We start from the raw sequence: 24,719 nt of genomic DNA on the forward strand, positions 1-24,719 counted from the left end.
TCCCACAGTGAATGGTGTAGCCCTATAGTGTTGGTCCCTAAACCAGATGGGAAGGTGAGGTTTTGCGTGGATCTCCGAAAGGTAAATGCTGTATCCAGATTCAATGCATACCCAAAGCCTAGGGTGGATGAATTGCTTTACTCTCTTGGAAAAGCAGAGTACATCTCCACCCTAAATCTCACGAAAGGATATTGGCAGATACCTTTAGCGGAAGAATCCAAATGCAAAACTGCCTTCGCCACCCCTCTCGGTTTATACCAATTCGTCACTATGCCATTTGGGTTACATGGGGCTCCAGCCACATTCCAAAGGTTAATGGACAAGGTGCTACGACCCCATAGGGCATATGCCACGGCCTACCTGGATGACATCGTCATCTATAGCAGGCACTGGCAGTCCCATATAAAAAGGTTAAGGGCAGTCCTATCGTCCTTAAGAGAAGCAGGGCTCACTGCCAATCCAAAAAAATGTGCCCTGGGAAAAGCCACTACAAAATCCTTGGGCTATGCCGTTGGGGGAGGGATAGTAAGGCCACCATCCAGCAAGATGGCCACCATAAAGGAAGTCCCCACCCCACAGACAAAGACACAGGTCCGCTCCCTTTTGGGGTTATCAGGGTATTACAGGCAGTTTATACCAAATTTTTCAGAAATTACTGCAACCCTATCAGATCTAACAAAAAGAGTGCCCCGACCCAAGTTAGTTGGTCTTGGGAATGCCAAAATGCCTTTGACGTGTTAAAAAAGTGCCTGTCAGAGGGCCCTGCTCTTCGGAGCCCAGATTTTAAAGAGCCCTTCATAATCCAGACGGATGCCTCCGAGGTAGGACTGGGAGCAGTGCTGTGTCCCAACAATTTGATGGTGTTGAACACCCCATATTGTTCATGAGCCGGAAACTGTTCTCAAGGGAAGTGAGGTATTCCGTCATTGAGAAGGAGTGCCTCTCTGTAAAATGGGCAATTGAGGCCTTGAGACATTATGTCGCTGGTGTACACTTCACCCTGGTCACTGACCATGCACCCTTGAAATGGTTAAACAAAAACTCAAGGTTGACCAGGTGGTATATGGCCCTCCAACCCTTCTTTTTTTATATAGAGCATAGACCTGGGAAGGACCATAGAAATGCCGATTTTTTGTCAAGAGAAGGACTGGAGGGTCAGGCTTCAGCCGTGTGGGGCCTTAGCCACACACAAACAGGGGAGGTATTTGGCAGGGTGAAGTCAACCCCTATCAGTTATGCCTGGGAGACATACGTCTGAGTGCTTCATCCAGCATTCAGAAGGTTAACTCCGGAGGAAAAGCTGGGTAATCAGGATGTAAGTAGACACCTGATAACCAGCTGGTATATAAGGATGTTGTTACTGGTAGTAGCTGGCTGCCTCAGACCACAGAACTCTTCTATGTGAGCTGCTAGCCAGATGGATTCCCAACTAACTCTTTCAACCAAAGTAAGAATTGTTAATTTGGCCTGAAGTGTTAGTCAGTTTTGCCAATGTGGAGCAGGGTTTGTTTTGTCATGTTTTTGGTGATTAAAGGGACAGTGTGCCAACATGTTATGTTATGCTGTGGAGAAAATAAAGCCACTCAACGTTTTCATTAACATGAAACTACCCGTGTGGACTATTCCTTGACCTCGGCTACAGGCGTGTGGACTATTCCCTGTGGACTATTCCCTGACCTCGGCTACAGGCCATCTTGCCACATATAACTACTCCTGTGACTCCATACAGCCACTCTTAATTACCATTGTGGCATTGACCAGGAAGCTTGCATAGAGGACCTCCTTGGTGCACTGATGTTAATAGAATAAATTGTCTGCTCTCCAATGCAGTGGCTAATTTCTTCTACAATGCAATTCAAGTATTCAATTAATTAAAAGATATTGAAGGCCAACATATTATATTTCCTTTAGAATTCTGAATAATATTTAAAGTTACTAATATAGAAATTGAGGAAAATAAAGAGCAAGTTTACAAAAAAAATTGTAATCTGCCTTCTTAATTAAATATAATCATGCAAGCAAGCATGTTTCTAGACATTTTATGGGGTACAAGATCTTAAAGGCCCAAATAAGGACCTAAACATCGAGCTATTGCCAATCAATGTTGCTTATTTACACGGCTGGAGTGCTGTTCATCTTGTTCTTCACCATACAAGTTACCAGGGCAAGACAATATGGTGTTTCCTCGCAGGTGTCTCTATTGGGACCAGTAGTCACATCAATCTTCAGAAATAAGCAAATTAAATTCATCATAATTAGCAAACATAGGCCTAACTTGGGCAGTGACCGTATACAAAATGGTGTAACTAGAGATATTCTCTTCTCTCCCCATTTTCAGGTTATCACGTGTGTAAGTTAAATAAATATACAAAATAATTGAAAAGTTGTCAAAAGCTGTATAATTTGTGTAAAAAAGAAAATGTAATTTGCGTCCTGGGAGGGACTGCGCTGGTACAGTACATTATTGATACAAGAAAGCTTATTTTTCAAAAGGTTATGGGAGTCACTATACGGTTAGAGTGGTCTGCTCTCCTGTTCTTTACTCTCGTAGGTTAAGAGCTGAACAAGTGCAGCAGCAGGGAAAAGCACCAAGGAGTCGTTGAAAAATAAGTACTGTGGGAAACTACAGTAAGTGACATGCCCAGCGTGTTTGTTTGCAGATTAGTGCACAAAATCCTCTGCAAGTCTGCAGCTTGACCACTGTATAACATGGAGTAAATAAAGCAGGTTTGCTGGGGGAAATGTGGATAAGATGCAGACAAACGAATGGGGTCTGTATCTTTGAGGACACCGGTCAATAGTTCTAAATTGCCTCTCCAGTCTAGTAATAAAAAATACGCGTTTAAAAATGCTTGCTTCATATATTCACTATGTTATTTTACCCCCTGCTCATAATGCCCTCGTTGTCCGGAGGAACAGAAAGCACTGAAACTTGTTATAGGGATCTTCTATGACTGCAGTTCTTTCAGAACACACTTTCCAAGGCACACGATTTCTTATTAAAAAATTGGAGCTCAGTGCTTTAGATTAGGCATTAACAGTATAATGTTGCCTTCTTTTCAAGACTTGTTTTCCAGTTAGTAGCTAAGTGTACAGTATATATTCTCCAAGGACAAAGTGATCACTGAACAGGGACATTCTGAGACTGACCAAAGCCAGGCACAACTTCCTGACAGATGATATGCTCACTACTAAGCCATACATTGCTCTGCAAGGGGTTGATTTTTTTTGCAAGCTCACGCTGCCCTCATTATTGGCAGAGAAATAGCACAGTGACAGGCCAATGAGCAAAAATAGATCACCTTTTCTGTCTGCTTCCCCTCACCCAACAAACCTAGATTTTGAGTTGGATTAAACTGGCACATTCTTAATTTAGCTCCTACTTGTGAAAGACACATATTTATCCTTTTTTTTGTTTAACTATTGCACATCTAGTTTTTGTGCACTGCAATAAAAATCATACAATAACCTATATTTAACATTTAAGATATATTTAATATATTTGTAAACTTGGACAAATAAAATATACATTTATGGCTTTTCACGCGAGTATTACAGCAAACTCAAAGTACAGTAAGGTGGGGGTAATGTGTCAACATTGTATTGCTGCATCACTTGGGAAAAAGAAACTGTATTAGATCAAGGGTAAAAGTCCCAATTTAAAACCAACATACTGTACATATTTGTATACATCTGCTGCAGCTTTTGATTGCCCTTAGAATTACATCTCTTTTTTCAGGATATCTAGATTCCAATGTACTTTCCCCACATACAAAAATGGGTTAGAGCAGGGGAGCGCAAACTTTTCCTGCTGCTCCCCCCTGTCTGCCTGCTCCGGAGCTCACGCCCCCCCTCCTACATTAATATAGACCACTGGACTGCATCAGATGCTTGAGATTTAAGGACTACAATTAAATGTATATATGCACAAAAAGTAATTGACAATTGCGATACACCCAAGGTAAGGTGCTGATGTCACTGATATTTTAAATGAGTAAAATCTTGTTGATTTAAAATATATATATTATATATTATATATATACTACAGAATAAATTAGTTCTTCAGTATTAGGTGATACCTTTTTTATTTGGACTAACACTTTTTGTCATAGGACAAGCTTTCGAGAGTTCTCCTCGCTTCCTCAGGTCAGCAATACTGGTTAACAAAGGAATCTATGGCTAAAACAGTGTTTGGGAGAGCAAGTGGGGGCGGGGGGGATGAAACCAACAGAGATGTAATGTAGATAAGGTAAGGTGAGAGAGTTTTTGAAGACATGGGAGGGTGTAAAACTGTCACAAGGAACAGCATGGAGGGGCATGGGGATGCTGTGGGGGGGGGGGGTGTCGATAAGAAGAGAGGTACTGTATGCAGGATATTTACAAACAATTGTGATAGTGTGTGAGAAACCCCTTATCCGCATTAAGTCCTTTTATTCTGCACTATCGCAACTGGACTAACACGGCTATTTCCGTTTGATATAATACATATATTTATACTGTATACATATATATATATATATAAATATATATATATATAATCAAAAAATAAATAGATGATACCGTTCTGTGGCTAACGAAATGCTTTTATTTGTGCGAGCTTTCGAGATACACTGATCTCTTCTTCCGGCGATGTTACAATACTGGTACGACTACATGTGTATATATATATATATATATATATATATATATATATATATATATATATATATATATATATATATATATATATATATTATTTTTTTAAATCAACAAGATTTTACTCATTTAAAATATCATTGACATCAGCACCTTACCTTGGGTGTATCGCAATTGTCTATTACTTTTTGTGCATGTATACATTTAATTGTAAATTAAATCTTAAATCTCAAGCATCAGATGCAGTCCAGTGGTCTATATTAATGCTCTAACACACTTTAGTATGTGGGGACAGTACATTGGAATCTACATATCCTGAACATTTTACACACAAACACTATTAAATAAGGTTTTGCCTTGACGATCTTTGCAAACATTGTAACATTAGATTTAGGGATGTTTTGGCCTGTTCCTGTCCTTTTTTTTTTTTTGTAACTGTTATCTTCCCCATTCTTTCCCCTTAACTAACTGGTCCTCTGATTTGGTAGATGACGTGAATTAATTCTATTATGTTATTACTAAGGTGGAAAAATAAGTCCTTATCATCAGCGTTCCAAATACAATTGAAAACTATCAAAGTTTAAAAAATGTATATACAGTACTTAAAAGATTTAATCAGTTTATCACTTCCTTTTGTCCAGCGTCAGAATGTACCTTTAAACTGGTTATGTAATGTAACATATAGAGTGAAGAAAGCTTAACAATATTTCTTATAATTCCTATTATGTAACCATTTGGGTTTAAAAGATTTCAGGGGCTTTGCAGTCCCCTTTCAATGCTAAATGAAAGCTCTTGTAATCTTTACTAGCAAAAGAATTGGCTGCTGTAAAAAGGGCTTGGAAAGGTTGTTTTTTTTTGGGGGGGGGGGGGTTTAAATACCAAGTAAGATCATCAGACTTAGTACAGTGATTGTTAATTCTGAGAAAGGATGGCAAGATACACACTAAATTATTATGTCCTAAAAGTCTATTATATTACTCTTCTTGTATCCTCATATTCTAGGAGAACCAACTTAACTTATTCAACTTTTCCGTGAGAAAAATTATAAATGCAAACTGTATACGAAAATATGCAACTGTTTCAACAATTTAATGCTTACACTGAGTTGAATATCAAGGAGATATACAAATCAGAGTTAAAATACCTAAAGATTGTCCATTGTGTGCCATTACTAATATTTTTGATAACCGACTGTATTCGCAAAACGCACCGGAAAAGTATACTGATAGGAAACATGATCTCTTAATGTACAACCTTCCTGTGATAAATCTCCTTAGAAAGTAATAGATGGTTAACATAAGCTAAAAATAATTTTGAGAAGGTGCAGAAGGATGTGCAGCTGTGTTGGACCAGTGTTCTGTCTAGTTAGGTTGAACGGTTTTGTAGCAAACCCCACTTAGGAAATTCCTATTGCACAGAACAGTACATTAACATGTGCTGTAAAATAATCCCAAAGCAATTTCTGTTTTAATCTCTACCAAGAACGTGGACAATTTCATAAAGCATTTGGTAACAATTGTTCTGAGTGGATAATACTTCAGACTCTTGCAAAAATACAGTGTATTAAATATATCAAGTAGAGCGACACAAAAAGCTGTCAGGCTTCTGCTTTGTAGTTAAGCAGATACAAGTAGATCAAATCTGGTTTCAATGGGATATTTGACACTGTCCCAATGCTGTTATTTACATAACATTTTAACTTATCAGTTACGGTGACCTTGAAAGGGGGAAACCGTATCACTATCTTTCTTCACCACTATGATCATACACTTTTGTTGGTTTTCATTCTCACAAATGTTTAGCATCAACCGTCTCATAGGCTCCAATGGAATTTCATTTTTGGGTTCAAAACCCCCAAATCTCACTGATTTTGGCATCTCTGCTCTCACATCAAAAATATAAGATAGGGCCCATAGATCTTTGCCAACACTTTTTAAAAGGCAAACACTTTGGGAAAGGGGGGGGGGGGTGGAGAGGGAAAGGTAAACCCTCGCTACAGCCTGGCTTAAGGTGCTACAATCAGGGGCAATAGAGAATGCACAACAATAGAAAAAGAAACCCCTATAACGAGAGCACTCTGAAAAAGCTACTCCACTGATAACATCGGAAGGAATATTGTAATGTAATAATGAATTATTTAAAATAAACTTTATTGGGAGATAACTCAAAATTAAAATAGTATAGGTAAGTGAACCTACGCCTCAACTGAGGCTTGCCTATAATCTAATGTGCGAATTAAAATGAAGTGGGTGTGAGTTGGGGTATAGGAACCCACTATAACATATAAGTGGGGCTATAAAGCCATCACATATAAATGCAGAAACACATCTATACAGTAGCTAATAACCAACCTTAGAATGGTTACTAAGTGTCCTATGCAGGGTATGGTAAGGATACGCTGAGAATCCCGATATGTACTGCACTCTGGGGGTATAATGCCTGTGGTCAAATGTATTAGTGAGTGTCAATATGTAACACTAATAACATCTCGGGCCCCCCTCTGGACAATCAGTGCGGTGTAGTGTGAACACATCAGTACACACTTACGGTTATATAAACACCTAAATCCTTGTTAGGTAAGTATTGATATTGGAGCGTTGTTTGTCACTCCTAGTGTTAATGTACAGACAGTTATACATTGTAGCTCCCGTGCAGTTGAACATCATGTGAACACATATCCTGCCCACGGCTAAATGCATAAAAGAAATGCTGCACCTATATTTGATCGTGTACCAATGATAGACACTCACTCAGAAAAAGTGAGTGAGTGTAATTAGGCTGCGAGTCTGGACAGATTGTCAGACAGTTGTTGTTTGACAAAGTGTCACTGCTGACAACGTCTTACGCCAGGTAAAGTTGAAAGGTAACATACAGTGAACTTAGCAGATAAATGGCAGTGTGCTTTCAAAGCACCATATGTGTCAGACTGAATAAATCAATCTCAGAGCTAGGTAACTGGACAGAATGACAGGCTTAGTATGTCTGACAGAGTGTCTCCTAGTTAACCCATATTACAGATAAATCTGGATGAAAGCTCTAGCATTCAGCAATATAGAGCTTTCATCCGGATTTATCTATAATAATAATTTTATAATAAGTCAATAATTGATCTGATCCCATCTCTTTATCTTTTTTCTTCTGATATATTGTTGTATGCATTTTAGTGAGCAGATAATTGTGTGTAGGTTATGCATCTCTTATATGTAAATCCTTTGTGTGACCTGTTTGGATTTTGAAACCGTCCACTTTAACAACTTGGATTCTGGGAAGCCTAATTCATTGTCAATTGTCATTGTCGGATTCTATTTTTGGCATTGTCAACAGACTCAGTGGAAAATGTATTTGGTCCAGTCCAGAGGTTCTTTTTAAGTGATATTGTTTATTTTATATTCCATTTGCAGGGTCTTGGTGACAAGGCAATGGGAATATTTTCACTTGATCATAACATTGTGAAGTAAGTCAGAGTTAAACTATACTTAATTCGTTTATAATAAATGTCAGCGGATATTCGTGATGAAGTCAACACTGATACACGTATAAAAGGTCCCTTCTGCTCAAGGAGAATTCAAAGTCCGGCACTTTAACCGTGGACCGTTAATTGAAAAAAAGGACATTCCTTCTAATGAGCCTCTGCAACCGCCATGCACCCCCGAAAATTTTTAGGGGGGTGCGCCCCCCAGTTTGGGCACCCCTGATCTAGAGGGAATAAGGGAAATGTTGAAACAAAAGGTAAAGTGATTTGGATCATAATGCTCTGTATCTTTGCCCTTTGGATTCAATCTTATTGTTGGTCCAACAAAAAGTTCGACTCTCAACAACCAGTGCCAGCCCCAAAGTATTAGCTGATACGTGTAAGGCCAGGTCCGTAGTGACTTCGCCGTGCGGAGGCGTGCGCGGCCGTGACAACACCCGCTTGAAGCGGGTGCGTTTTTTGGCCATGGTACGCGCCGTCCATGGGCATGTCTAGGGGCGGGCCAGTGACGTCACGAAGCTGGTTCGCGCTCATTGAGCTAACCACTCACGTGACCGGCCTGTCGCACTGAGAAATCAGTTTAACTGATTTCTAACGCAACGCGTGCCCACTCCTGCTTCCGTGCGGACGCACCCGCACGCCGCATGGACGCGAACACTGTCTTAAGGCAGTCTGATCGCTCAGCGTGCGGACGCCTCCGCACGGTCTGCAGTACCATGGCCCCAGCCTAAGAGAGAGCTGAATGAATGAGTTTGTGTGCTAAAGACTAAATCAATGGTATATAAACCACACGTTTATAACGTTTAATTTTTTTACTGTCAGACATGTTTGTGCAAGAAAAGATAAAGCCTATCTTGCTTTCAAAAAACGCTCCTCTCAAAGTGGTCACTTCAGAAGTTTTTTCTATATTTAGATCATTGGTGCGCAAATTGGGGGGCACGCCCCCAGGGGGCGCTCGATTTTTTGCCACGGTCATGGTTGCCACGGTAACGTGACGTCAAATGATGTCGCTGGTCACGTGGCGTCATATGATGCCGCGTGAGCTAAGGTGGGGGGATGCTCTAACTGCGGAGAGCAGGCAGGGGAGGCGCAGCAAATAAAGTTTGCGCGCCCCTGATTTAGACGGTACTGCTATAGATTTCCGATTATGAAAAACACAGACGAACCTGAGTTTCCTTTTGTCAATGTTAGTGGGTTTGACAAAGGAGTAAGTCCAGGGTTGCCACCTTCTACTGAAGGCCAACCCGGAGACATTTTTTTTTTCAACTGCTCTTACCTACCAGTGGCATCTTCCCTCTGCAACGCAGCGCCATTAGATGCCGCGCGGCCATATTGAGTACAGTTGCAGGGGGAAGATACCGGAGCATGCCGTGTCTCCGCCGCCCGCCCGCCTGCCTGCCCACCCAGGGTTTCTGCCACCCGGAGGTTTACCAGGTAAACACATTGCCCGGAGATACGAGGCCAAAACCCGTAGTCTCTGGGTGAAACCCGGTGTGGTGGCAACCCGGGGTAAGTCCTCTCAAAAGCAGCAACAGCAATGAAAGGAAAATGTAGATGTGATTTCGGGTTTTGGGTTGGGATGGTTGTTGTGAATGTCAAACCTGACTACAGCTTTAGTGCAGGAGGGGCCTCTCCCCCCCCCAACCACCTCCCCCTGCCCCAAAAAAAAAACAAATAGATCAGCAGTTCAGCACAATAAGAACTAATTTTTAATTTTCAAATTCTTCCCCCCCCCCCCCCTCAGTTTAGACCTGCATATTGTTGCCATTACTGTAGAAACCTGTTTTCTTAGTGAGTGTGACTGGCAGCCGCCATTTTAACCTCCCAAGGAGGCAAATCTTTAGCAGATGTTATCTCCAGACTTGCACAATAGAATTTATAAAGGATGGCATTGCGAGAAATCGCAGCAAAATGTGTTTGCAATGGTAAAAAGGAAGGAGATCTTTATTTTTCTATAGTGATTAGAGCAGCCTTTGGGTGCCTCAAACCGTAGTCACTGCGTAATGGGGTCTGGCACTCCAGAGACCCCGTGACGCAGTGGCATCATGCCCAGGGTTGTTTGTAGGGTTGCCAGGTGGCTTCTCAAAATACTGGACACAATGGTGAAAGGTGCGACGCGCTTGAGTCACAGACACACACACACACCTCGCTCTCCTCCATGCTGTTTCCTCCTCCCCATGACCCCACCCCTAGGCTCCTTACACCTTCTGCTGATTGGCTGGCGCTGGGTAATGCAGCCAATCAGGATGGAGGAAGCTACCCAGACCCCTAGCAACAGCTCTGTAGGGAGACCTACTTGGGGAAATCCTGCTGCCCCCCAAGCCGTAAAGTCACTATGTCCAGAGAGGTAATACCGGAAACATACATGTCCAGTAAAACAATAGAGGTAATACTGGGCAGTGTGTCCAAATACCGGACAGTCTAGTTCAATACTGGACACCTGGCAACCCTAGTTCTGGTTAGATCCCATGCTGCATTCCCATGAACCACAGGATGCGATCTGCCCTGTGAGGAAAATGGCAGAGGAGAACTTCTCCTCTTCGGTTTTCTGAAAAATGGCTGCCGTGGTCACATGACCGCACGGGGCCAGAGGGTTGTGGCTCTCTGGCATCATGACCCCACCCGTACTCAAAAAGTTAATAACTAAAATGCCTCTATGGATATTTTCAGACTGCTCAAGGTTTTACAACCATTTTAATTTCCAAACCCGGAATTGGGGAGGTCAGAAAGTGACATTAATCCCATTCACAAGGTCAAATAATTGGAATTGTCAACTTTTGCTTTCCCTTTAAGGTGTAATTCCCTCAACCCCTCTGTAAGATTCCGGGGGAGGAGATAGCAAGCTTAGAGTTTCCCTGTCACAGTTACAATCCTTAAACCAAAAATTGTTTTGTTTTTAATCTGGCAAAAACAGTAGAGTAGTACTTGTAAATGACCACTGTTTTAGATCAAGTGTTTAGGATACTTGAAGCAAACGTGCACCCTTAAAATTACAATCCCATCATCTCTTCTGGTGAAAACCACTTCTATTCAGGGAGTAGTATACGTTTTTGGGGTGTGGCTTTCACAAAGTATCCAGTGATCAGAGGTAGGGCAAAATTACCATTTTCTGTAGCCCGCAGCACAATGCATAGACTGTTCACAATACTTTTTGGCATTTCAACATGGGCAAGCGGGAAGTACTGTGACTGATGTTTCATATTTAATTTGGGACTTTAACCAAACTATAAACAGGTAAACATTGATCTTAATAAGCAATAACAAATTGATCTTAATTATCATGCCATGTTTAAAAGAACATCTCTGGTACTTATGTTTTCTCCTTCCATTTGCACCATTCCACTCCCTTCTGTTATGTCAGTACATCAACCACAGGGTGACATTTCTAACCACTCCACATAGTAATAGATAACTGCAGTATCCATGCCTAATATTTGACCTTTGAAACATTGACTTAGTGATGTTAACCTCTTCATTGCAAGAAATCTGTGAGTTACAAGCTTCTCTGGCAGTGAAGGGGCTCACGTATTATTTGTCATTAATACATTGTTGATGGGCCATGCAGAAAATGCTATCAAAAACATAAAGGCAAAACAGAGAAAATGCATAGGCAATATTAATTACTTTTGAAGGACTTTTAGAAAAATATATATTACACAAAAGTTGTTGATTGCAGTAAAGATTTTTATGAAAACATTTGCAATGTAATACAAATCCATCAAGAAATAATATGGTTAAATGAACTACTGTCGTAACTGCAGAAAGTAAGAGGCTAGGTGCAGTGCCCTGTTATTATTACTGCTTCTCTGCTGAAGAGCTTTTCCTTTTGGGGCAATGAAGAACCAAAACAAGTCGCGTGATATGAGTTTCCAGTAGCTCAACTGTTTTAAAACATGATGTGAAATAAGCAAGTATTTACATACAGTACTTATTCTATTCTGTGTATAGAACCCCATATTCTTCACAATTCTCCTTAGAATGTACAGTGTACGATGCAAGATGTACAAGCAGAGACCTTTTGTATCTTTGATCACTATGTAAACTCCTTCATCTGACATGCATTGCAATATAGTGTGACTGATCACAATGCATTGCTGGCCTCTCTGACAGCAAAGGGGTATTTTTTTATTATTATTATTATTATTATTATTAAAAAGCACATTTCTTAATACTTTCCGGCTTTTAACCCTCCCTCCACCCATTGCAATGCATTGGGGAATTTGTTGGTGCTTTATAAATAAACAATAAAAATGACAAAGTAGGTCAAACTATCATCAAACATGTAAAAAAAAAAAAAAAAAATACACGATAAGAACATGAATAAGGTAATTAAAGTTAGATTAAGCTGCTATTAATTATAATATTCCCATGAAAAATAGTTGTGTGTATTCTGCTTACCTTGCTGTTTCCTTTTTTTTTTTTTCTTGAAGGACAGTTCAGGGATAGCGATTGAACCAACAGGAGCCAGTGACACGGATCAAGCCCTTGTCTGTCTCTCTTCTTTCTTTTTTTTTTTCTATTACAAGCTGTGGGGATCTTGCCAGGGATCCTTTCAGTACAACTGATATACAGTATACGTTGCTAGAGAGCTGTATGCCTGTGTTGTACTGAGAGCCGCCTCGGGGGCTTGGAGATAAACTCGGTTTGATAGCTTAAGTATGAAAGGGATTCCTTTCATAGCTTGGAGTTATTCTTCCTAAATATAGAGTTTGTCATACTTGGTAGCCTTGTCCCTATAAGATTAAGAGGCAGGGAAAAATGGCTCCAGTTTCAGAACACACATCGCTGTGCAGACAGCAGCAGCAGTCTCTGTTTCACCTGGTTGTTTTGCATACAGTAAGCTCGTGTTTCCATTCCAACAAAAGCGACAACAAAAAATAATCACAGGGTTACCAACTTGTTTATGGAGGACAATAATTTGACTACCTGCCTATACTAATGGGCAGATTTATGGTCGTAACTCATTATACAGTATATTAAATTACCCCTAGATGTGATTCTACAGAGTGGTGCACAGTGGTGCACAGTATTACAAACTTTTTTACTTGCAAACCCAAATTTTCACTATTTTTTTTTAAAGCGGTATATGGATTTCAGTTATTATAATGTAAATACACCCGTATAATTATAACGTGTAAAAAGGGGCTTTTGAATAATTTAGCTCTTTTTCCTAAACTGCCGTACCGGTATGTCTTTATTAACATTGATTCATGGGCAATACCATCTGTCCTTTAGACTGTTAAAGAAGCCTATATGAGTTTAACTTGTGTAATGTTAGCATTTTGCCCCCTGAGCATGCCCTACATTTAAAACAAAAAAACGTATTTTACTGTTTTTAGTGTAGTACCTGTTCCCCCACCCTAAGTGAGATCATCTGGCTACCTGGTGTTGCTGGTGCGGTGTGTACCTGTTTAACTGGAACAGGAGGCTCTGAGTGCTCTGCGGTGGTGGGGGGAGTATCAGGACAGGCTTTCAGGGTGGTTAATCTCTGCTAACAGCGCCTCCAGCCAGCGAGGATCTTGAGATGACCAGGATGGTCCATGATGGTAACTCCTTTGTGACCCAGACATTGATCCACACAGATGGATGGTTCCATGAATCTTGTCACACAGACAGAAGTCACAGCTTCCTCAATCCCTGACAGGAGACCCCAAGGCTTTAGGCCCATATAGGCCTCCTCCTCAGTTCCTTCTTTACCCCCTTCAGGGATAAAGGGTAGATGTTACCCACTTCACAGGGGGAGGAAAGAGAGCCCTGACTTCTGGGAGAGTGTCAGTATATACCCAGGGGATGGGCTTGTAACCCTGCCCCATAACAGGGCAGGTCTGATACTGACAGGAATCACACTAACTGCATGTGACCCAGACAGTATCCTTCCCAGGGATGACACACTCAGGTTGTTGCTAGGCCAACCCCTGGATACAGTCAGTGTATCCAGGCTGCAACAGCAAGCTAGGCCTTCATGAGAGAATTTACCCTTAACAGTGTCTGTACCTAGCAGGACTTATGCTGTTAGGGCCAAAATAAAAGATAATAGCTAGAGGCCTAGGCTATATTAGTTTAGAATCTTCAGACTGTATTGAGATCTAAAGTGTTTCATTTCAACCTCCCAAGCACCTATTTCAAACCTATATCTCCTGAACAGTGTACCGGATTGAAAAAAAAAATCGTTTTTGAAAGGCCAACAAAGTTCTCTTAAAGCAGTAGTCCAAGCTGCCATTTTTTTTAAATCCCCTTTAATATGTGCGTCAATACAATCATACAATGATAAGTAATTGGCTAAATTGCTGATCGATCCATTCTCTTGTGATCGATCGGCGAAGATTCAGCTCATTGGTTCACTAAAGATGCTTATTACATTATAATTCATAAAAAATGTAATTCAGAGTTGTTGGTTTTTTTTTTTATAAATGCTACGAGTATTTTCTCATAGTATAGAACTGATTTATTAAATAAAAAAAAATAAAAAAACATGACGGATATGGCTTGGTCTGCAGTTTTAAAGGAAAAAAATAAATAGCCCGAAAAATTAATTTAGCACAGACTGCTGCTTTAAGTGTTCTGACTCTCCCGACCTATTTCACCTAATCCTAAATTCTTTATTTTCAGATTTTTTTTTAAATTCAAATGCAGTCTGTTTTCATAGTTATTTTAACATGTTTAATTCAATACAGGATTAACTAAAACATATACTGTATACAATATATTCAGGGACAGTACAAGGAGCATTCAAAATAACTATTCATCAAGGGCAGTGCAAAGGACACAGGGTCATCCCTTAAGGTTGGTGTAAAGGAGATTTCACCAGCAACAAAGGAAAGGATTCTTTATAGTAAGGAAAGTTAAAATGTGGAATTCCTTACCCATGGAGACTGTGATGCAGATAAAATAGATTTGTTAAAAAAAAAGGTTGGAAATCTTTTTAGAAAGGAAAGGTATACAGGGATATACCAAATAAGTATACATGGGAAGGATATTGATCCAGAGAGTAATCTGATTACCAATTCTTGGAGTCGGGAAGGAATTTATTTTTCCCCTTATGAGAGAAATCATTGGATGATATGTCACTGGGGTTTTTTGTTTGCCTTCCTCTGGATCAATAAGGAAGTATAGATATAGGATAAAGTATCTGTTGTCTAAATTTAGCATAGGTTGAACTTGATGGACGCATGTCTTTTTTTCAACTTCATCTACTATGCAATTATGTAACATGGTAAATGATTTCTTAAAATACATTTGTAAGGTGTATTTCCTGCTGTATTTATATTGTCAACCACTTCACTGCCAGAGGGACCTTAAAAGGCTCCCTGGGCAAATTTAGGGGTTAATAACAATTCTTACCTGCTGTAGCGAGTACTCAGATTTGTTACTGAGGTCCTCTAAACTGGTGGCAAAAATAACAATATAAATATATCCTTCCCTTAAATCGTTATGTTACTGCCTCAAAGTGGCAGGAAGTTGACAAGAAATCAAGAAGATGTATCAATATGTTGGTAGGTTTAACCATACAATGAAAGCTTAATCAATATACCGGTTACCAGATAAAGTGGGAAAGGTACCTGCCAACATGCAAATGAGGCCGACATAACGTCTCAACCCACAAATATCGAACACAGCAAAAAAGCCTGGGATTGACAGTGTTCAGGATGAAGCCAGAGGGTGCTAAGAATCCACAGAGGCTAAAAGAAAGCTCATCGGAAAGAGCATCCATAATTGTCATTCACTTGCCAAAGAGATTAAAGCTTCAAATAATCCAAGTGTATGCCACAAGATTAAGTAACACAGACCATGAAATCAACAAATTTAACAACAAAGGAAATGGTTACCTTAAAATCGTTGTGGTAGATGTCTGTGCAAAGATCGGTGCCCAGCAGAAAGACGGAGCATCAGTTGGTAAGTATGGTTACGGTAACAGAAATAAACGTGGAGACAGATTTGGTAAAATTTGCTGAATGTGAAAATTTCTACTTTCTTCAGGAAGAATTCAAATATAAATTGGACATCGAATGGACGCAATGGTATCAAGAATGAAATTGACCAACAAGAACATTGCGCCTAGACTCAAGTGATGACCAAACTAGTTCTTTGAGCATTTTGCAGTGATGTGTGTTGTAGTTGCATTGGAAGACAAAACGGCATACTGAGTTGTAGAGGGTGTCAAGTTTGCTAAGGTGGGTTTGGGGTGCCGAGCGGTAAACTATGTCCTCACAGTTTATAATTGGCATTAGCATCTGCTGTGCAATACGCTGTCTGATCAGCAGACTTGGGGAGGATTTGTTCCTATAAGTACACCTAGTTTGGCATCGGTTTTGGATGACAGGGTATCAATGTGCATCCCAAATGTTAAATGGGGGTCAAACCATATGCCCAAGTATTTAAAACTAGTAACAGGGCCTAGAGTGGTATTAGCGTTTGGTCTGATCTGAAGCTCAGTCACAGGATGCTTTAAGAATTTAGCCTTGGTCCCAAATACAATTGTTAGTCTTGTCAGTGTTTAAAAACAGTTTGTTTTAGGAAATCCAATTTTCAAGTCTCAAAGTCAGATTTAAATATGTGTTCAAGGTCAGAGATGCTAGGGCTGTGTGCATGTAAGATTGTGACATCTGCACACGTGTATTGAAGATTCCTTACAAACTGAAAGTAGATCATTGATGAACACTGAGAAGAGTAGGGGACCCAGAACTGAGCCTTGCGGGACCCCACAGGTGATATCCAAGGGATTGGGGTTAGAGCCTGAGATGGACACATGATGGGATCTACCAGATAGGTAGGAATGAAACCAGTTTTAAGCATGCTTCCCTATTCCAGAGCACTGGAATTTGTTAAGCAAGATAACATGATCAACAGTATCAAAAGCCTGTGCAAAATCTAGGAATATTGCACCAGTGAGTTGTCCCAGTTCCATTCCACACTGGATCTCATTGCAAACTTTTAGCAGGGTAGTTACCGTGGAGTGTTTGAGGCGAAAGCCAGATTGGAATTGGCTAGGGAAATTTGTCCTGTTATATTAATCGCTTAATTGGGAGTGAACAATTTTCCCATGACTTTGGATAGTATTGGGAGAAGAGAGATTGGCCTGTAGTTTGATACAGTGTTTTTGTCCCCACTTCTGAAGATTGGGACAACTCTGGCAGTTTTCCAGGTCTGAGGGATGTGGCCTGCAGACAGAATAGAGTTGACTAGGGAAACAATTTGTTTGGCAATGGCTGGGGTAATTAAAACCAGAGACAGAACATGAAACACAGACAGAGCTCAGTGCTACATCCATTAACACAGATACACGGTACAGTGCCTATATATATATATATCTTTATATATATATATATATATATATATATATATATCTTTATATATATATATATATCTTTATATATATATCTTTATATATATATATAAAAAGATGTATATATATAAAGATATCTTTTGAATAAAATGGTCTTTTAGTTTAACTCTTTGGCCAAAGTGTTGTAAGCCCTTGAGCCCCTCCAAGCAGACCACGTCTCAAGGGTCCTAACACTAATATAAATTCTTAATAACCTGTACATTACCAGGAAGAATGATTTATAATAAATCTGTCAAAATTAGTTGCATAGTTTTCCTGGAAATGTACAGGTTAATAAGAGCTTCAATCAGACTTAGAACTATGCAACTAATTTTGACAGATTTATTATAAATAATTCTACGTGATGTCACAAAATTTTATGGTGTTGCGTTGTCATGACATCGCGGCGCCATGCGATGCCGCGCGCCCTTTTTGAGAAGGGAAATAGATGCCGTGAGATGCTGCTAGACGCCGCCCGCTGCCCAGGTAAGAACTGTAGTAAGAGTAGGAGTTGGAGGGAGGAGGGACAGGATGTTGCAGGTGAATACAGCATTTGTGCGCTCTGCACACAAAAAAGGCTATGTTCCGCTTTTCCGCGGTTTTTTTTGCTTCTCGGCGGGGGTCTGAAACCTAACCTGGCGTTTGAGTGGGGCTGTACTGTATTTCTTTAGTTTGAAGTCTTACAAATGTAACACTTACCTGAAGGAAGGACACAGTTAACTGTTACTATAAGTATAGTCCAACCGTTACAATAGAAACCCTTCTTTGATTATCACAGGACATTATGCAGGACAGAACTACATGGTTCAGCTTTTTTTTGCCAGAAAATAAGTGACAGTTGCCATTTTCTCTAAATGAACCCTATTCAATGTGCTGTCAAACAACCTTTCCTATGCAGGCGACGATTTAGTATCATTCCTTCTCGAGCACGGTGAAGACTATTTCCCAGCATATTAAGTAAGGATTACAGCAGTAGAAGAAATGTTATTTTATACTTTTTATTATTTCTACAATAAAATGTTGAAACATTTAAGGTTATTATTTTTAAGATTGCATAGCTTTTTCTGAAATTGGAGGGTTTTGCCAATTGTTGTAGAGGTTATTCTGGATGAGCCTGACGTGACAAAATATCAGATGTGCATTGCTAACAAATTGGGCTGTCTCTAAAATGTTCATACATTATGAAATGGAAATCTAAATTTCTGACCTGTCAAGTCTCATTTAGTAAATCTTACTGAATGGCAGTCGGTCGGTCTCATTCATTAGCACAGTGGCCTGATAGGCACTGGATCACCGTGCTTTCCACTTAACGTCGGGATTATACCAAAGACGGTTGAGCGCACGACACCGCGCACCACCAAACAAATGTTTATGTATCAATAAGCGTGCGCTAAGGGCGCGCAACTGCGCGCACGAACGAGGCGGCCAAGCGTGCAAATTTTGAGACGATCTGAAAAATGGATTTTTTAGAGCGACGGCTGGACGTGAGCGGTCCAGCTAATGAGGGCGAACCGCTCACATGACGTCATGGCCCACGCCTCCCTGTCGCCTCCCAATGCTGCCGGCCTTCAGTGCAGGTTTTGGGCGAGGGCGTCGCCCTGAGGGTGTGCGTGCGCACCTGGCCACCGCCGGTATAATCAAGGCCTAATGGAGTAGATTCCGGCAGGTGTGTCAGCCCGAGCGAAAAGGCATAGCAGAAGAGGGTTTGTGCTCAAGGTAACTCTCCTCCAGAGAGAGCCTGAGGGTGTCGTCAGACATGCTGGTATAGTCCATGAGGCTGTCTCTCCGATGACTTCCCCAACACTCCCAGAGTTTCTTTATAATATAAAGATCTAAAACAGGGCCCTTTATGCTATACCTGTTGGGTTGGATAAAGGGCTCTGTTTTATCCTGAAACATCAGCTTATTTTGTTAGCATGCAATAAATTATCTTTGTATATTTGGGCTTTTAATAGTATAAAATCACTAAGGCATCGCTTTTGTGCCCAGTATTAACCCACATACAATTCTGATGGGAATGTCCAGCAGGTCAGGGCTTGACATTTAATTTGGGTGCCCTGCTGCCCTATTCTTAACAGGCGGTCAGAGATCAGGAGCAAGGACAGTGCAGGCTGAAGACGAGCAAGGGCAGGCAGGTCGAGATCTGGGCAGGCGCCAGGTCAGTTAGATCAGAAACAAGCAAGGCTGGAAAGAATGGGGGAAAACCACGTAGATCTGGCAACCTGGAAAAGAAAACAATCAGTTTATATAGGAAGCCAAGGGTTGTGTTTACGGGGCTAAATGGAAATGGGTGCAAGCCGAAGGAGGCTGCTCAGGTATAGCTCAGAAGTAGAAGTGGAAAAGAAACTACGGCACTCTCGAAGTTACAAAATAAACAGTTACAATATTACCATACACCAGACCTCTCCGTGCACCTAAATGTGGGTGCACTACTGCAAGGATCGGCGTCTGCTGCTCAACCTTGTGGGTCTTTCCAGGACCCTCAGAACAGAATACAAAAACAAGGGAGAAGGGGAGCGCAGGTTAAAAAATTAACCCAATCCTCCTGCACGGGGGAAGGGGCAGTCAATCAGAGACTGACAATGTGCTGATTCAATAAATATATATGCACAAACGTACTTACACGGCCATGTGTAAGTAGATGGCAGGAAAAGGGTTTCTTTAATCTTCTTTTGCTCTCTGCCTGTCTATTTCTCAGTCCTTCAGCTTCTACTATGGGGTTACTTCTCCCAACAGGTCTCCATCGGGTTCCCCAAGGGTTCAGTCCATGTAATAGTACATGAGGCTTGTATTAGAAAAATGAATAGCATTTAATACATAATAAACAAGTACACTCACACTTTAAAATTTCCAAGTGAATCGAAGGCTGCATCTGTATCCACTGCGTAGTAGGAGAGCCTCAGCTGCTGTGTCCGGACTGCAACTCAGCCCCCCTGGAACGCAAGTGGAACGCACAGCTACGGTGGCCTCCGTCTGACAAAATGGTTCCATAATACGAGCAACGCGTTTTGCCGTGACAATGGCTTCCTCAAGCTCTTTGTGGTCTTGCTTGCACCATGTCCAGGGTTTAAATACCCTTAAACAAGTCTCATAATGTCCAATCAAGAGTCTAGTAATGTCCCACCTGACTCCACCAGCTGCTGCACTGCCCAGGGTGCGCGCTGAGCTCCGTCACGGTGCTCTACCAATCCCATGGCAGGAGACACCAAAAAATAATATACATGCACACATGCTCGGTAATCCTCATAGTTATAACACATTATATAAATACAATAAACAACCCTCTGCGGACAACATCTGGGACATAATTGTCCAAATCCCAATTGCTCTGCAAAGAGTATTCTGCACCCATACACAAAGATATAATTTGCCTTTACGCCTAGTAACCCTTTCCCGGATAGGGATCAAATGGTAAACCCCTCTTATCCCTATATTCCTCGAAACATACTATTTAATCATAAATCTAAAATGTGGAATCATCACTCACAATACACCATAAAGTATAACAATGATGTATAATGTAAAGTATAGCTCAGAAGTACACTGGCGTACTGGAGCAATGCAGCAACTGGTTAAACTCCATGCCAGAGCTGAAGCGCTGAGGTTGTGAATTAAGATTCCTCCGGTCGTGAAAGATTCACTTCAGTGAAGTCTCACTTTTGGATGTCAGTGATTTTCCAATAAAATATAAGATTTTATCCACGATATGCTTATTTGGGTCATTGTAAGTTAAAATCTATGAATACTTGATAGGTTTACAGTAGCTTACTGTAGATTTATTGGGGACCATAGAACAAAAAGTGGATCGAGATGACTGCCGCTCCAAACAAAAAACGTGGAAACTCACCAGCCAAAAGTTGTTAAAAACAATGTATTTGGCTACATAAAAACATGAACAAAGAGAACTCTCCTCCCACGTGCTTCACGCCCCCTATGGCGCTTTCTCAAGGAGTAAGTAATTGGGGGAGGTGAATGCTATATATACCTCCCACCATGAGTAAAAAGACAACTGATGCCAATTAATGGACAAGACATAAAAAACAGGAAAAAGAAAATCAACCTAAAGGAACAAAAGTGACAAGCAAAGCAAAACAAAAACAAAAATTAAGACCGATAATATTACCATATTCTGTCCTGAAATAAGACTCTAATTTAAACTAAAATATGCAGCAACCCACAAATACATGTGAAATATATGGTAACTGCACACCATCGTGCCTAATAAGAAACAACCACAGATGGGTAAATATTTAGTTATACAGTAATTAACAAGTTAATCTTGTTTCTTTATCTCCATTTTTTGAGGATAATTCCAAGAATTTAGCAAATGAAATAAGTAGGTTACTGATGTCCATCTATACCACTGTTCCTTATATTTTTCATACATAATACTACAATTATACTGTGTCTCATCTACCATTGTATATGTGTCCATGCTACTCTATCATGATCTAAATAACTGAAGATAACGTGTCTAGTTTAGTTTACTTTTATTTTGTCCTATTTGTTATACTATCAAAACCACAATATGACTTTATACTAATTTTACCCATCAGTGGTTGTTTCTTATTAGCCACGATGGTGTGCAGTTACCATATAGTTCACATGTATTTGTGGGTTGATGCATATTTTAGTTTAAATTAGAGTCTGTTATTTCAGGACAGAATATGGTAATATTATTGGTCTCAATTTTTGTTTTTGTTTTGCTTTGCTTGTCACTTTTGTTCTTTTAGGTTGATTTTCTTTTTCCTGGTTTTATGTTTTGTCCTTTTGTGTTTCTTTTGTTTTTTTGCTTGCTCATTATCATTAATTGGCATCAGTAGTCTTTTTACTCATGGTAGGAGGTATATATACTGTAGCATTCATCTACCCCAATTACTTACCCCGTGAGAAACCACCATAGGGGGCGTGAAACGCGTGGGAGGAGAGTTCTCTTTGTTTGTTCATGTTTTTTATGTAGCCAAATAAATAGTTTTTAACAACTTTTGGCTGGTGAGTTTCCCCGTTTTCCGTTTTGAGCGGCAGTCACCTCGATCCGCTTTTTGTTCTACTTCCCTGTTTGATTGGAGAGACGCCTTCGGGGGAATATAGGAGGATCTGTGCAGCAAGCAGAGCTTCATAAAAACAGCATCAGCTGGAGTTGCAGGACAGTGAAACATAGCGAGTAGCGGTTACTCCACACCGGGCATACCGGAGACATAGGGTATGAGTCTTTGAGTTCTATCCTTGTGAGGCTCTTACAAGCCCACTTAGGGTTTTAAACTCATCTGTACTTGCTTATTATCCCTTTATACGTGTCCACCTGCCCTTCTTTATTATTGCTTATGTAGCCATGTGTAAAAATTGTGTACATCTCTTTCTCGTGCTGGTAGTAATCCTGGTAAGTAGACAGGGTTGCCAGTAACAATCATGGAGGTTTGCCTTCAAACCCTGGTGAAGTGTCATATGTAACAAAGGAAGTGACAACAAGCTTTATGTCCACTGTTAGTGCTTCTAGAGGTTATATAAGACACAGCACTGCTAAAGTTAGTGGTTATGTTCTTGTGTCCGGAGTGAAGTGTCTGCAGCAGCCCAAGTCTGCCTGTCAGATACTTCAGTGCAAGCTGATTACACACTGTGTCCAGGGACCTGGCACAGCTGGTGGATCTCCCTTAGGGGAGAGGTGGAAATAACTCAATTAAGAGAGGAGGAACCTTCTGCAAGGAAGACTTCAACAGAATGAGCGGCTAAGTGACAGCCACAATGAGGGGCAGTCTGCCTATGGAGATGACATTAAAGATGCCCTGGTTCAAAAGATCCCTCCTGTGTGAATGTGGAGTTATTCCCCAGGAGGATGCACCAAGAAGGAGTTCCCCATCAGATTCTTCCCCCTGCTGCCGCAGAGATCCTGATGGTGTGGAGGCGCTGCATCGAATGTGAATAGGACTCAGAACACTACCTCAGACGGCTGTCATGGTGATACTTCCCGAATACCAACCCAGCGGGAGACTCAGGAGTCCTGTTACCAGCAGGTGCACCACCATATCACACATTCATGTAATTGGGGGATTTTCTTACATATGGATCAGGATCAGAAGGGCCCAGGGAAAACACCGTTACATTTGGAGGCGCTGCTGAGAGACTGTAGGATAGGCTTTTGCTAGGCACACTAGGAAACAGGGAGAGTGTATGCTGCCACTCAGTGCTGTGTATTGGATGGGACCTAGTCAGGAAAGTCGTGGCGACATCGCAAAGCACGCCCTAGGGGCCATGAGAGGAGTAAAGTGGGTCTGGAGACAGGGCTATAGCTGTTCTGGTTGCCTTGAGGCAGCTAGTTGTGGGATGCCATGCTCATTTGAATAGCCTGGTTAACGTGGGTCAGGAATTCCAGAGAGGACCTGCACTAGAGGTAGCCAACAGTAGGTAGATGCCCTAGTACTGCATGGGAGAAGCCAGAGTACTCTAGCCAGTAACCAGGACACTTACCACAGAGCACATACTGGAGGAAGGTGAATCACCTCGGCGAATCCCTCGGCAGCACTGGGTCCAGGTCTTCACCTGTGTCACCCCTCGCACATCCGTGAGTGTGTTAGCAGCGGCAGTTTCCGGCATCGTGGATCTCTAGAGGCTGAGTTATAACATCTACTTACCAGGGTTCAGTTTTAGGAACAGGACACTGTGCTACGGGGTTATTATCATCAGCTTTGCTGTAAGTAGGGTTTCAATTTTATCGCTACCGGATGTCATCGCTTTATTGTGTCTCTAACCCAACATTCAAGTGTTTGTTGTTTTTATATATATTTTAATTCATTTGCATTAAATTTGTAATTATTTTCTTGTCAACCTTATCAGTGATTTTTTGTTTAAGTTGTCTTTAGTTGCACTATGATCTTTTTCTCTTTTTTTCTTTTTTGTTTTTGTCTTATTTGTTTGTTTGTCTTTCCATGAGATTTCATTGAAGAATCTGCCTTGGACTTCATCCCAGCCATATTGGACTTTATATTTGGTCAGGCTATATTTATATTTCTTTTTGGAGGCCCCGGTTTATTTGTTTTTATTGTCTGTATTGGTTTGTGTGAACTTTTTTCCTGGCAGCCCCCACTTTAACTTTTAAAGAGTGTATATTTTATGTTAGTCACCTATGTGTTACTATTTGTTATTTTTAGCATTAGCGCTGTTCCCACTGCCCTTCCCCTTTATCTGTTAAGTAATTATGTTTCTGATAAACTATGCGTGTGTTGTAATAATGTATTTTGATGCTAATATATTGTTATGTTGTTATGTGTTGCAGTGCTACCTGAAGGAAGGTTC

At 40.8% G+C, this 24,719-nt stretch overlaps 1 protein-coding gene across 1 annotated transcript in view; it reads right to left on the reverse strand.

The window, feature by feature from the left end:
- SMPX (small muscle protein X-linked) overlaps positions 1–13,539 on the reverse strand; it is a 74,504-nt gene extending 60,965 nt beyond the window's left edge. Inside the window, exon 1 of the mRNA XM_075589351.1 lies at positions 13,515–13,539. The gene's annotated coding sequence lies outside the window, so the exon portion shown is untranslated. The remainder of the gene's footprint in view (positions 1–13,514) is intronic.
- Between the last annotated feature and the right edge of the window lie 11,180 nt (positions 13,540–24,719).

This window comes from Ascaphus truei, chromosome 3 (genome assembly GCF_040206685.1).
Source record: "Ascaphus truei isolate aAscTru1 chromosome 3, aAscTru1.hap1, whole genome shotgun sequence".
NCBI lineage: Eukaryota > Metazoa > Chordata > Amphibia > Anura > Ascaphidae > Ascaphus > Ascaphus truei.